This window comes from Octopus bimaculoides, chromosome 10 (assembly GCF_046866305.1).
Source record: "Octopus bimaculoides isolate indiv1 chromosome 10, ASM4686630v1, whole genome shotgun sequence".
NCBI lineage: Eukaryota > Metazoa > Mollusca > Cephalopoda > Octopoda > Octopodidae > Octopus > Octopus bimaculoides.
This window is the reverse complement of record NC_142937.1, coordinates 9,857,622-9,872,236: the sequence shown is the minus strand read 5'-3', so window position 1 is coordinate 9,872,236 and position 14,615 is coordinate 9,857,622. Positions and strand designations below refer to the sequence as shown.

The 14,615-nt window shown below is 32.7% G+C and overlaps 1 pseudogene; it reads right to left on the bottom strand.

Annotated features, from left to right (window-relative positions):
- Positions 1 to 7,220: 7,220 nt before the first annotated feature.
- The window catches only part of LOC149133438 (uncharacterized), a 33,638-nt pseudogene continuing 26,243 nt past the window's right edge, over positions 7,221 to 14,615 (bottom strand).

The window sequence follows — 14,615 nt, the reverse complement described above, 5'->3', positions numbered from 1 at the left end:
CAACCAATATACCATTGCAGACAAATATGTTATGTAGACATCGAGATAGTTTTGTCAAAACAGACATGAATTAGATACTTCTTATTCTTAGCATGAACTTCCATAAATGTTCTCGTATCTAATCTTATTATCATTTCACTTCTGTTGTCGCTGCTGTAAGCAATCACATATCGAATCATGTTTCAGTTTATAAATACAATGCGACTTCAAGATTTTGACTCATTTATCTTTCACGTTTTGCCCTCAAACTATGAGAGATAAATGAGCAACTGAAAGAAATAACGAAACATTCAAAGAAAGAAACAAAATCTAGTGTTAATCGAAAATATTTGGCATCCCTATTGAAATCAATAAGATTGAACTCTCACTTTTGAATAAAATCAATTGCATTAATATAGTTAGGAATTGAGTAGGCAGAAGAGAAATAAAAAGGAGTGAATTGTGTGGTTATTGAGATTAAGAAAGTCATTCACTGAGAAAATCAATGATTTCCGATAAAAAGAAAAATAAAATCCTTGTATAATGATACAACTGGAGATAGGATATCCTTGTAAGTCTTGACTTTAAAATTTATTTCATTTTGGTGATGAGAGTATACTTCATGACAGACGAAGACCAAGACAAAGTGTTATTAGTGAATATTTTTCAATTGTAACCATTTAAAATATATGAAATACAGCAATTTTATTTTCATACCCTACGATCATTCATTGATTAGATAAAATGTGATGTTAATTAATCATTAGTAAAAACACAAAAATACAAACTCCTTTGTATCTATGCAGTAATTCGATTCCATGAAATAATTAAAATTTACCGAACTATAAGGGCTAGTCTACCTTAAGATGTAGCAAGTGATGTTGAAGTCAATCAACATACGGAAAAACTTGAACAAAGGCGTAAACATGTAATGTATGAAAGAAAATATACATAGGCTTTATAAATTGTTTACAATGTGGAAGAGGGTTAGTTAGGTGACTAGCTTCTTATGTATTTTCTGACACCACAGATTTTGTGTGGTATCACCCAATTTCCTAGAAGCAGAACAAGGCCAGCTGTTACAAGGACGAAAAATAGTGGGGACTAAAAGAAAGACACAACTACTTTGCTGGTAATGTATATGCAGCATAAGAATACATGAAGTGTAGTGGAGGCGCAATAGCCCAGTGGTTAGGGCATCGGACTCGCGGTCATAGGATCGCGGTTTCGATTCCCAGACCGGGCGTTGTGAGTGTTTATTGAGCGAAAACACCTAAAGCTCCACGAGGCTCCGGCAGGGGATGGAGGCGAACCCTACTGCACTCTTTGACCACAGTTTTCTCTCACTCTTACTTCCTATTTCTGTTGTACCTGTATTTCAAAGGGTCAACCTTGTCACACTGTGTCACGCTGAATATCCCCGAGAACTACGTTAAGGGTACACGTGTCTGTGGAGTGCTCAGCCACTTGCACGTTAATTTCACAAGCAAGCTGTTCCGTTGATTGGATCAACTCGAACCCATGACGCCGTAAGCGACGAAGTGCCAACACATGAAGTGTACAGTGACACACTGGAATACTAACTCGAGGTGATATACGCCGGACGATACAAAACACGTGACATTTTATCTAATGTTCTAACAACGTTTACCATTCAATAACATTCACATACATATTTGTTTGCATGTGTGTATGAATGTCATGTATATATATGTGTCCAACAGTGTGCATGCACTTAAATGTCACTGTTTATATAAAGATGTTTGTGTAAGTTCATTTACTTATATCTGTAAATCGTTTAGGGTAAGGTTACTATCAATTGAAAACTTTGGTCTTAAATTTTGACATACCACGCGTCTTCAAACATTTAGAAAGCATTATAAGTGTTACGTAAATGGGTAACACTATAACTTGTTTATGCTTATGTACATTCTGCCCAACGAATATTTCTTCTGACTTCATCAAAACAAAATCGTAGGCTGAACATTTCTTTGCAGCTGTTGGGCAATCATGTTTTTCCAAGATATTGAAGTAGTGCGTCCTCTTTTTCTCAATAGCCTTAGAAAGCACAGAAACTTTGTGATATTTCTCTATATTTCATAATGTGATAACATTCTTTAACGTCATTGTATTTCAGGGCAAATTTTGTTATTAATACTAAATGATTTGCCAGTTTCTATTTAAACGGAATGGTTTGTAGCTTCAAATCAGTATATTACAGAAGAAATTTATAATATTCAATTAGATGAACAAATAAATTTACTATTAAGCGCCATAATATATTTGTCTTAAGTGCTAAGTTTATCTCTTTATTCGTTGTTATCTTTAAGGTATAAGTTTTAATTATGCTATCATCTTTATAAAGAATGATTATGGGTGCAGAAATTAAATTTAATAATAATAGCATATAAATAATTTTATAAGAGGCCCTATCGTAATTAAAAGCATTTCCTTGTAAGTACTTATTTCCAGTTTATTTTTTCCTAAGCAATGAACGTATAAGTTCATAAGTTTTGATTTACAGTGGTTATTTTCCTCTAATAAACTAAGTAAATTTGTGGTTTTCACGTGTTCATTATTAAGAATAATGTTTACATTACAACGCATAGATATATGTAAACGATTCTTAAATATAATTATATATTTTTTGTATAATTATGCCTATATGTAAACCCTATAATATTTAGATAGAATATATCATGTTATTCTGTTCTTTCGAACTTATATGCACATAGAAATTATGGAAACAACACTATTGGCTTACTCTAATTTATTTTCTTTTGTAAAAATAAGTAACATTTTGATAATTTATTTATTTATATATTATCATTTTTATCTAACAAATTTATAGATTATTATAATCATAACTTTATACATATGTTTAAAATTGGCGAATTTAGAAGAAAGTTTTGAATTAATGTATCGTTGATTAAAAGGTTTTTTTACGGTATTTCGTGTGCGAAGAAAATATATACTTATTCGCTTTTTCATAATATTATATAGAAACTAAAAAATTATTTTTCTATTCCACCTTAAGTTCTTAGAATATTATAATAGATTCTATTATAATATTTTATATAACAAAAATGGGCTGTCATTATTTCAGATTAAAATATCATTAGATTACTATTATTAAAGATACATAAGGCATTTTATAACCGTCGTAATTATTTTACGTATGTAATTGATTTCATCTATTTGAAATTTGTTTTATATTTATCATATTTAAAAATTATTAAGGTTCACGCTTGTAAACATAGCTATATTTTAAATCAATCTATTTTATGATTTAGCAGTTCTTGCATAAATTTTTTGTTTATTGTTTAGACAAATATTACCCTGACGAGATCTATATACATAAATGTGAATTTCTTATAAATTCACAAGTGGATATGAATCGAAATATATTGTACGATACATATTTGTTTTATTTATTTGTTATATTACATTATATCTTTTTATAGTATGATTATATTATAATGTTAATAAATTTATGTCAATTGTATTTCTCTATTTCCTTCAATATATATATATATATATATATATATATATGTGTGTGTGTGTGTGTGTGTGTGTGTGTGTGTGTGTGTATACATACATATATATATATAGACATCTATATATATATATATATATATATATATATATATATATGTGTGTGTGTGTGTGTGTGTGTGTATGCATTCTTTTCTTTTATTCGTTTCAGTCATTTGACTGTGACCAGGCTAGAGCACCGCCTTTAGCCGAAAACATCGACACATCGACACCAGCACTTATTCTTCGTTAGCCCAGTACTGATTCTATCGGACTCTGATGCCGAACCGCTATTTTACGGGGATGTGAACACACCGACATCAGTTGTCAAGTGATGATGGCCGGAGAAACAAAGACACACAAACACACGCGCACATACACACACACACACACGCACACACACACACACACACACATATATATATATATATATATATATACACATATACATATATATATATATATATATATATATATATATATATATATATATATATATACACGACGGGCTTCTTTCAGTTTCCGCCTACCAAATCGAATCACAAGGCTTTGGTCGGACCGAGGCTATAATAGAAGTCATTTGCACAAGGTGCCACGCAGTGGGACTAAACCCGGAATCATGTGGTTGGTATGGAATCTACTTACCTCACAGCAACAAAAAAAAATATCTTGTGATATAAGTACCTGGATAATTCAGAAAAAAATATTCCGATTCTTTCTAACACTTATTTTTACCATTCGAAGTTTTTTTTCTTTCACCTCCTGTGAAATAGAATATTGTTGTGTTCATGTATTTAGCAATTTGTTTTCATTTTATTAATGAAAGCAAACTAGAACAGAATAAAATAGTAGTAAATGAGAAACAAACACCGAAAGCAGAGGGGTCGGTGAACATGCACCATTATTGCATGTATGCATCTATGTAAATTAACGAAGTGAAATGTATTCGAGTATTTCTGCGATTGCATAAATGTTTTCCTGATATACAGAATGATAAATATTTAAAGCTTTGTATGTTTTCCATATATATTGATATTTGCTGTAAAGTAGATACGTAAATAAGCATTCACATATCAACATACTGTCAGCTACGTGTATCAATGCAATTATAAATTCATATGGACAATATTTCAATATATTATGTCTTAGTCCAATAAAAGACACATACAGTGTTGATACATATTCATAGTGATAGAGTTTGTTTGGGTTTCACTGTCTCGAATTTACTACCATAGATTTCCTCTATATGAGAAAACAGTTTTCATAAAGGAAAATCTCTTACGCATTTGTCTGAGAAATGCAAGTTGTCATGCAATATCGTCTATAGTACTGTCACAATTGCAATATCTATTAAAATTATGAGTTGCAATAACGTTTTTCTGACATGATTGTAACTATAATGCATATATTTCTGAAATTATGTAATTAGTTTAATTCCTGTAGGGTGTAATCTCTAGTTAATGGGCTTTGAGACAGAATAAAGAAAATACAGGATAGAAAAGCCTGAAAATATCGGGTCATCCCATGAATAACGTCAGAAGCATCATTCATATATATATATATACATACATACATACATACATATATATATATATATATATATATATATATATATATATATATATATATATATATATATATATATATATATATATATATATATATATATATATATATATATATATATATATATATATATATATATATATATATATATGTTTATATACACATATGAACTTGGAACCCTTCAACTTAATTTCTTTTTACAGAATAATCTGACTGAACTAATTACTATTAACCCCAAGAAGGATGGGCATATCGAAGGGGCATATAAGATACATATGAGCCCATATAGGAAAATACTGCAGCTGAAGCAAACTGAAATATCCATTCTGTTCATGGGCAAGAATGCTTGAAGGAAGGTATTTGTAGAAGATGTCTTGCAAAGTTCAAATGTGTTGATTTCAGCATTAGAGAAAAGCCACGAATAGGGAGCCCTGTTGAATTTGATGATGAGCAAGGATAATGCTGTGTCAGTTAAAGAATTGGCAAACCAAGATCAATTCAAGCCATTACACTGCTCACCGCCATAATCAGTAACTTGGAAACGTGCCCAAACACGGAAAATAGGTTTTCCATGAGATGACAGAAGCCGACCGTAAATCATGAGTGGACATCTGCTCATCTCTTCACTCTCGTGAACGTACCTCGCCATTTTGGGATAGCTGGATAGCTGTGACTGATGATGGAAACTTGATCTTTTATGAAGATGTTAAGCGACGCAGGCAGTGGTTTAGTAATGGAGAACAAGCTAAACCACAAACTAAAAGTTAAAGGACTTTCAGGCATAAAAGTTTCTCTTTTCTCTTTGGTAGGATTACATTAGAGTCATCCAATTTGAGCTGTCATCAATTAATATAGCAATTCCTGGTCACACCTATTACCAGAGCGCTTGGATATTACTTTGAAGAAAAAATTGCCGCTTTCGCGAATCGCATGTGTGTGGTATTTCATCATGATAATGCAAGACCTCGCACTGCAAAGATTACACCAGAAACAATCGAAGAACTTGGCAGAGGATAATCCCTTATGCGTCTTATTCCCCGGACTTCACTCCTTCTCATTACCATATGTTTTAAAGTTTGCAGAGTCATTTCGGTAGATTAGTAATAAAAATCACGAAGGAGGTTGAAAGGGACCTCTCCTTCTTCCTTCTCATCAAAAGTGTTTTTCACCAATGGAATTAAAAAAAAACGACTTATGTCTAGATTCAATATTCAGATATTAACTATGGGATGATCTAATAGATGTTACATTCTAATAAATGAATTTTGTCTGACTAAAATCTAGCACATTTTCTCTGATGACAAAATGTCCAAATTCTGGATTTCGATTTGCCTGCTCAATTTTTCTGATCAAAGCGTAGTTCGTTAAAATATGGCTAATGTCAAAACACAAATAATATTACATGGGACTAGTAGAGAAATATATCTTGTGGTATAAGTACCTGGATAGTTCAGAAAAAAATATTCCAATTCTTTCTAAAATTTATTTTTACCATTCGAAGTTTTTTTCTTTCACCTCCTGTGAAATAGAATATTGTTGTCTTCATGTATTTGGCAATTTGCTTTCATTTTATTAATGAAAGCAAACTAGAACAACATAAAACTAAAAAGAGTAACAAAATGTTTGCTGGACATAAAAATATTTGGGAACCAATATTAGTTTTTCAAGCGAGTAACTTTCAATTATTTTGTAATTTAGGAAGGCGCTCGAAAGACTTTAATTCAAAAACGATGAGATATGGTATATAAAGATTTATGAAATAATTAACTTTAATAAAAGTAAGATTGACAACCCCGAGCAAGATGCATCAAGTATCTGAAATTTTTAATCTTTTGCTCTGTTTGTTTTCATCATTGGAAATTTGCAATTTGAGCTGAAGTAATTTAATATATTGCTGAAAGCTATAGACAGCTAATATAATCTATGTTGCAAACATACATTATACAATCCAATAAAAATCGGTGTTTTGAAGAAACTTATTTTATACATCATACACTTTCTCATATGATAAATTTAAAATCACCGATTGATAAATTCATACACTTTCTTCAAATATTTCCTTTACCTCTAACCTTCCATGCAAGGAGATTTTCTTAATAGAAGTTGAATGGGATGTACTTGCACATGACCTACAGAGAACGCTAAGATACTAAATAAGAACAAAAATATATGGGTATATTTTTAATATAAGCTCAGAATACATGTATACATTGAAGGAATGTTTTCTACTTTAGGCACAAGGCCTGAAGTAGCGGATGGGTAGTTGGTTATGTCAACTTCAAACATTAGCTGGTACTTATTCTATTGACACTGAATAGATGAAATACAAATTCAAGTTCGGCAGAGTTGGAACTATGAACATGAACCCGGAGAAATACCGCTTAGCATATTGTTTGGCGTGCTAGGGATTCTTCTATTTCACCACATTTATACATTAACATAGCAACCTATATAATGAGAAAATATTTGTTTCTTAAGTTTGAAGTTGTGAACCCAAGAAATAATTGGAAAGTGTGTTGAAGTACTTTTTGATTTTTGCTGACTATCTCTGGCAGGAATTATCGAAATGCATCAAAATATGTAAGCAATTAGAAGGAGGTTGTGTGAGTAAACTGGGTGAGGTAGAATTATGTTCCCCGTGTTTTGCTTACACGATTTATATCATGTGCTATTATAGAGAGTAATCGGTTCTTTTCGACTGAATTGATGCATTTTTAATGACTCTCTTATTGTGACAGCTTCACCGGAGTTCTAGAAATGGTAAATTCCACTAGTCTATCACCAGTCAGTATCTATAGATTAGATTTGATGCAATTTCGGTTTCGGTAAAATCCTTTGCTGCTCACGTCCATCCAACCTTTTTGAAGCTGATGCTCAGTACGGCCCAGAAATTATCGTTTATGTTGCGTAAAGATATGAGTTTTTAATATGGATGTCCGATCGTTCACCACATATTCTTCAAGCATGCTTTACCTTTGTGATTACTTCGAAGAATAACTAATTTCTACAAAATCTCATGCTGTTATATGTACTTACTTCAATAGTAACGCACATTTAGACTTTATCCTCAATATGATTTCTAGATCGAAGTTTGCGTTTCCCAATGGTGTATGCCTTGAATATTGTTGAATATGGATTCATCGAAAATAATAAGCAAAGTTTTTAAACCAACAAAAATGACCACTAAACAAAATCGTATTTATTCAAATGAAGATCACAAATTTGTGTTAAAGACTTATAAACAGAATAAGGGGATAGACCGTGCGCAGACATAAATTAGAAATAGGAGCTTATATAGGAGCTTATGAAATAATAAACGAAATGAAAAGGAAATTACCTTTAACCAGGCAGCACAGACGCCTTGTAAACATCCATGAAAGAACATTTAATACAGTCATGCACAAAACAAGAAATTCTCTGATAGTTCCTGAAAAGCAAGGTGAGCCGGAAATAGTTATACATGAAATAAAGTTTAAAAAAGAGCAGTAGATCTTCAGTAATTAAAAAAAAAAGAATGGAAAATGCGCATGAATTAAATGGTATTGGAGAAGAAAAGTTAGAAACATAAACACACACAATTGCACAAGCTTAGAGACGTTGATTCGTTATGTAATGGATTGGCAAATATATACATAAACATTTTAACATTGGAAACTAGGTTTTCAAGAACAAGAACATAAAGAGTGTGGCAGCAGAGTTATTCTAACACTAAGAAGCACACTTTTGAAAGAAATCAATATGGATTTTATGATATGATACGCATTTTATAAGAACATACTTTAAAATCGAAAAAAAAGCTGGTTCAGAAAGAGGAAAGGAAAAACTGTCAGCGCAATGAACACTCAGAACACACAAAACAGGATAATAAGGGACACAGAATTCTCCTTGACTTTTGTATTTTACATCTACCAGGTAGGAACACCCAAATATCTATGTATCCAGCTATTTCACTCTTTATTTCTCGTCCCCCTTCTCTCTCTCTCTCTCTCTCTCTCTCTCTCTCTCTCTCTCTCTTTCTCTCTCTCTCTCTCTCTCTCTCTCTCTCTCCATATACAAATATATATCTTTTATCTTTTTCTTACCTTTTAGATGTTGCCGTCATTGTTTTGCAGCAATGGTGGGGCACCATCCCGGAGAGAATTTTATTCGATCGCATCGACTCCAGTACTAATATTTTAAAACTAGTACTTAATTTCATCGATCTTTTTGCCTTATCTCTAAATTTCTGGGATATATATATATATAAAACAGACATTGGTCTGTGGAAAGAAGTTTGTTTCCCAACTACAGATTTCCAGGCTCAATGGAGACTTGGACAAGTGTCTTCTGCTATATCTGTGGGCCCATCTAAGCCTTTTGACAGAAACCGAAACACGCACGCCTTATATAAGTTTATATACTTTTATTCTTTTATACGTTTCAGCACTAAGCTTGCGGCTTTGCTGGGACTTCGTCAGTGGGGTGTTGGTGTGTGTCCTTTTTGTCTATGTTTGTATACCGATGACATTTGGTGTTCGTGTATTTAGAACCACGTAACTTTGGACTTCGATAAAGTGGCCCATAAATAAGTAACAGGCTTCAAAAATTATGTCCTGGGGTCGATCCGTTCAACTGGCTTCTTCAAGTCGTTGCCCCAGCATGACTGCAGTCTAATTAGTAGAAGAAAATAATAGTATATATATATATATATATATATATATATATATATGGCAAATGAAAGATGAAAGATGGAATATACGACAATTGTTTCGACAAATCTAGCACCGCCCCCTCATGGATGGAACACTCAGCAAATGGTTCACGAGGATCCGGCGATGCAGATGTGTTTCGTCGGGTGATAAATAGATACAGCTCGTTAATATAACTTCTCGTTTCGTAGCAAGAAAAGCAGCCAGACGTAAGAAATATCTTCATCTATATAGAAGATCATAAATAAAATCACAGATGGAAGAAAGAGAAACGAACAGGCAATACAGCGGAAAAAATATTTAAAAAAATATTATGTTATTACTTAATATATAAAATAGAGATGTGTGTATTCCCTTTCCACGCGAATACGGCTTTACCAATTGCTTCTATACTTGTGATAGAAGAATAATTTGACTTCGGACACATGTTAGTCTCTTCACTTGATTTTTTATTATTAAAAATAAAAAGATATTGCTTGATATTTGTGATTCACTTCTTTAAAAAGGTTTCTCAATGTCAACTTCCAGCATTGACGTAAAAAGGGTGAAGTCTCTCACTCTATTTTAATGTTTACATTTCTATGTTTTCATTTCAAGTTTTTATTCGCTATTTACAAACTACTACGATAGATTAATGAAAGAAAAAATTACTGAGTTCACAAATTTAAACATTTGGTTCAAGATAGTTTTAACGTTCTTTTATTTATACGATTTTTTCATTCCATATTTATCTCATTCATTGTTTGCTTGATCTCGCGCACTTCGTCAATTTCCGTAAATTTTTTATATATTTTCTTTCTGTACGCCATGTTCAGCTCTTTGTATTTATAGTCACTCAAACAAGCGCACGTGTGTTTTTGTATGTACGTTTATATGTATTTATGTATGTGTGTGTGAGTGAGTGAAGGGGTGTGGTGTCATGTATACGTACATACATAATTACATACGCATACAACTTTTTTGTATGTATGTGTGTGTATGTGAGAGGGAGAGAGAGTGAGGTCTAAGTGGCACTTGCTCTCTCTCTCTCTCTCTCTCTCTCTCTCTCTCTCTCTTGTCTCTCTGTCACACACACACGCGCACAAGAAAAATGTATGCCTAATTATTTGTGCTTGTACGTATACATGACAACACACCTTCACTCGATCTCTCTCTCACCCACACACTCGTCCATTGATGTTTGATACTATTTGTATATGTACCTGCGTGTGTGTGTGTGTGTGTGTGTGTGTGTGTGTGTGTGTGTGTGTGTGTGTGTGTGCGCGCGGTATTCTAAAATCGCCAGAAAAAAAGCAGCGGAATTTTCTTTCGTGATGCCCCTTTTTGCAAAGATAAAACATTTGTAACATTGTTTCTCTCCAAAGTAAGACAACATAAAAGAATAACAGTTGCTGAGCCATTGTCTGGCTTTGCTGCCACCCTTCTTCCAGGATGACGAACAGCTCATTCCGCTTTTAAATCACCACTAAATCTGGTCACAAATCACAGCCCAATTTGTAACATAAGCAAATATTCAGGTTCAGCAGAAGTTTTCAGCTAAAGCTACCTTATCATTTGGGTTGAATGCACAATATCACATAGACATGCAATGGTAACTCTTGGTATGATCTTATAGTAATGCTTCCCAAATTATTTGATGTGACATACCGGCAGTTTTTTTTTCCAATGTGCTAGGGGCCGGTAATATTTCTAAATAATATCAATTTACACCGGAAACAATATATAAAATGAAGATAATAAAAGTTGACATTCTTTTAAAACTTATATTTATTTCGGAAACAAATAAAATAATATTACATAACCATTTTATAACCATTTTATAATGTTTCTTTCTTTTCAAGAAACTCACCGCTTAACGGAAGCAGATGGCACGCAGACCGGCACCGGTCCACGGACCACCACTTTGAGTAGCATTGCCTTACAGGACATCACAGGCAATAATAAATCTACGGAAGTAGATACATTAGTTTTATCAGGAGACTTCAGACAGACATCACCAGTCATTCCGCGACGAACAAGATTTGATGAAATAAAAGCATGCATTAAGTCTTCATACCTATGGAATAAAGTACTGAAATTCTCCTTCAGTACTAACGTGCGAGTTTTATTACATGGGGACCAATGTGCAAAACAGCTTTCAACCTGGCTGCTCCAATTAGGAAATGGGAAAGTATCATTTTATTTAATTCCTGAAACGATTTATCAATTGGAAAGTAAGTGTTGCAAATGTGGTGCATATATTCTCTCCAGACTTCTGGCCAGACTGTTTCTGCGTCTACCAAATTATTTATTTCTGCATTGCAAGGAAAGCATAGTAAAGGACTATTCAACTTTCGATAGTTTCAATTACCCACCTTACTGCTTTATACATTGGTTGATTCTGAAGCAAGTAACACATCCTACAACAATTTGCTACTTCTCGCCACTGACCTAACCTTAACCCTAACCTTAACTGGGGAATGAGGGAATTTGACACTGCTACCCTCGTCTCTGGCATAGTGGAGATGAAAATGTTTTTTTTCCTTTTGATTGCATATGTATATGTTCTATTGAAGGAACAACACGTGTCCACATTTTCATACTGTCTCCCTATTAAAAATATACATCTTTTCTATAATAGCATTCCGTTCACGGTGCCAGTTTCTGATTACGTCCCCTTTTAATTCGAGCCACGAATAGTTTCCAGAAAAAATTTCATTACCAACAAATTTTATATTGTCAGTTTATTCCAATTTGTGACACAAATTCTACTGTCTGCAAGCGATATGGCAAACATTTTGTGTGTGTGTGTGTGTGTGTGTGTGTGTGTGTGTGTGTGTGTGTGTGTGTGTGTGTGTGTGAGTGTGTGTGCGTGCGTATGTGTGTGTGTGTGTGTGTGTGTGTGTGCGCGTATGTGTGTATATATGAGTGTGTGTGTCTGTCTGTGCATATGTGAGCACGCGCGATTATATGTGTGCGTGTGTGTATCATTTTTTAAATTCACAACTGTGATGCAATCTTATCGTTTTCCGGTTAGATAATAACTGTTTTTTTTAGAAGTATGTTACTGCTCGTTTGGGACAGTAATGGTCATAAATCCATATTCGAGGTTTTGGGATGTTCCTATCCTCATATTCAAGAATTTAAATCTTTTGAAAATGAGAATGTGAAGGTAAAAGAAATGTACGTAAAATATGAATTTCAAAAACTAATAAGAAAATACGGACACGCGGAACTACAGTAATTTGATAAGAAAACAGAAACGCATATTAAATAAAACATACCTCAGTGTAATGCTATTACTTCATATATATATGAATACACACGTACACACAAACACGTTCTAAACACACACAATCACTTATGTGTATAAATAGAGAAAGATATACATATTGATACATACACACATACATACATATATATATATATATATATATATATATATATATATATATATATATATATATATATATATATATATACATATATATATATATATATATATATATATATATATATATATATATATATATATATATGTATGTATGTATGTGTGTATGTATGTATATATGTATGTATATGTGAGTGTGTGTAGATATATGTATGTATATATATATATGTGTGTGTATGTGTGTGTAGTTAGATAGATAGATAGATAGATAGACAGATAGATAGACAGACCGATAGATTGATTGATAGATAGAGAGATAAATAGATATAGACTACGTAAATGTGCGTGCGCGTGTGTGTGTGAGGGTGTGCGTCACTGTGCGTCTGTGGATTAAGAAACTGAGATAGATATTGAAGCAATTAATGTTTATAAAGTATTTTGTTTTATTTGCATCAGTACAGTTTCAAGATTTTCTTTTATGTGTGTATGCGTTTCTGTGAATGTGATAAATCTGTTTCGCTTTTCGTATGTGTAGCTATATATGTATAGGGATGTACATCTCTATATGAATTTGTGTGCATGTGTACTAACATGTGTATGTAAGGGTATGAATATTACTCTTTTATTAAAATTTTTGATATTAATAGTAATCTCATAGTGAAATCTTAAGTCAATGAATTCCTGTAGATTACTATAGAAATCGTAGGTGATTGATGACTTTATATCTCAAATGTTGATGCTGCAATATAATGAGTTATAGGGATGATCGATGAGTTGATATGACGGATTTCGTGTGATAAATGCTTGATACAGACAAAAGAGGCATTGAATCTCAAAATGGCTGAAAGAAAGGTCAATCTAAATAGAAACGATCGATTATGTTTGAATGATAGTTTCAAAATTGCAGCTGATGCAACATTAACAGAGTCTATGTATAGTGTCATAATTACAGAAACGAGATTATTAATATTGTATGTGTTTTCTTATTACTTATTAATTGTATTTTATATATGAACTTCCGATTACAGTCGAAAGAAATACAGTGCAATACTGTTTACTTACTGAATATATCAGAGATTTTTTTTCACGGACAGACGACAGGTGATGAATGAGGTGGTAGGGATGTGTAATATCTTTCAAGAGTGTCTGCTCTTCGGATTTCGGCTAGGATCATCTGTAAAGAGTTTGCCCAAATATTGGTAGGGATGGTCACGTGAATCTCTTCAAGTGTATTAATCTTTTTTAATTATATAATTCCAAAGTTATAAAATGTGACCAAGGCAGGGGCAAGATATAAACTCTAAAAATTGACAAATTTCAATCAAGATCCGGAATGATACAAAATTACTTTTACCACAACCCTCGGCCTCAAATGTTGTGAATCGATTACATTGACCCTACTACTCAAATAATACTCATTTTATCGAAAATATGAATGGCAAAATCGACTAACACAAAATAAAATTGATATTTTCAAA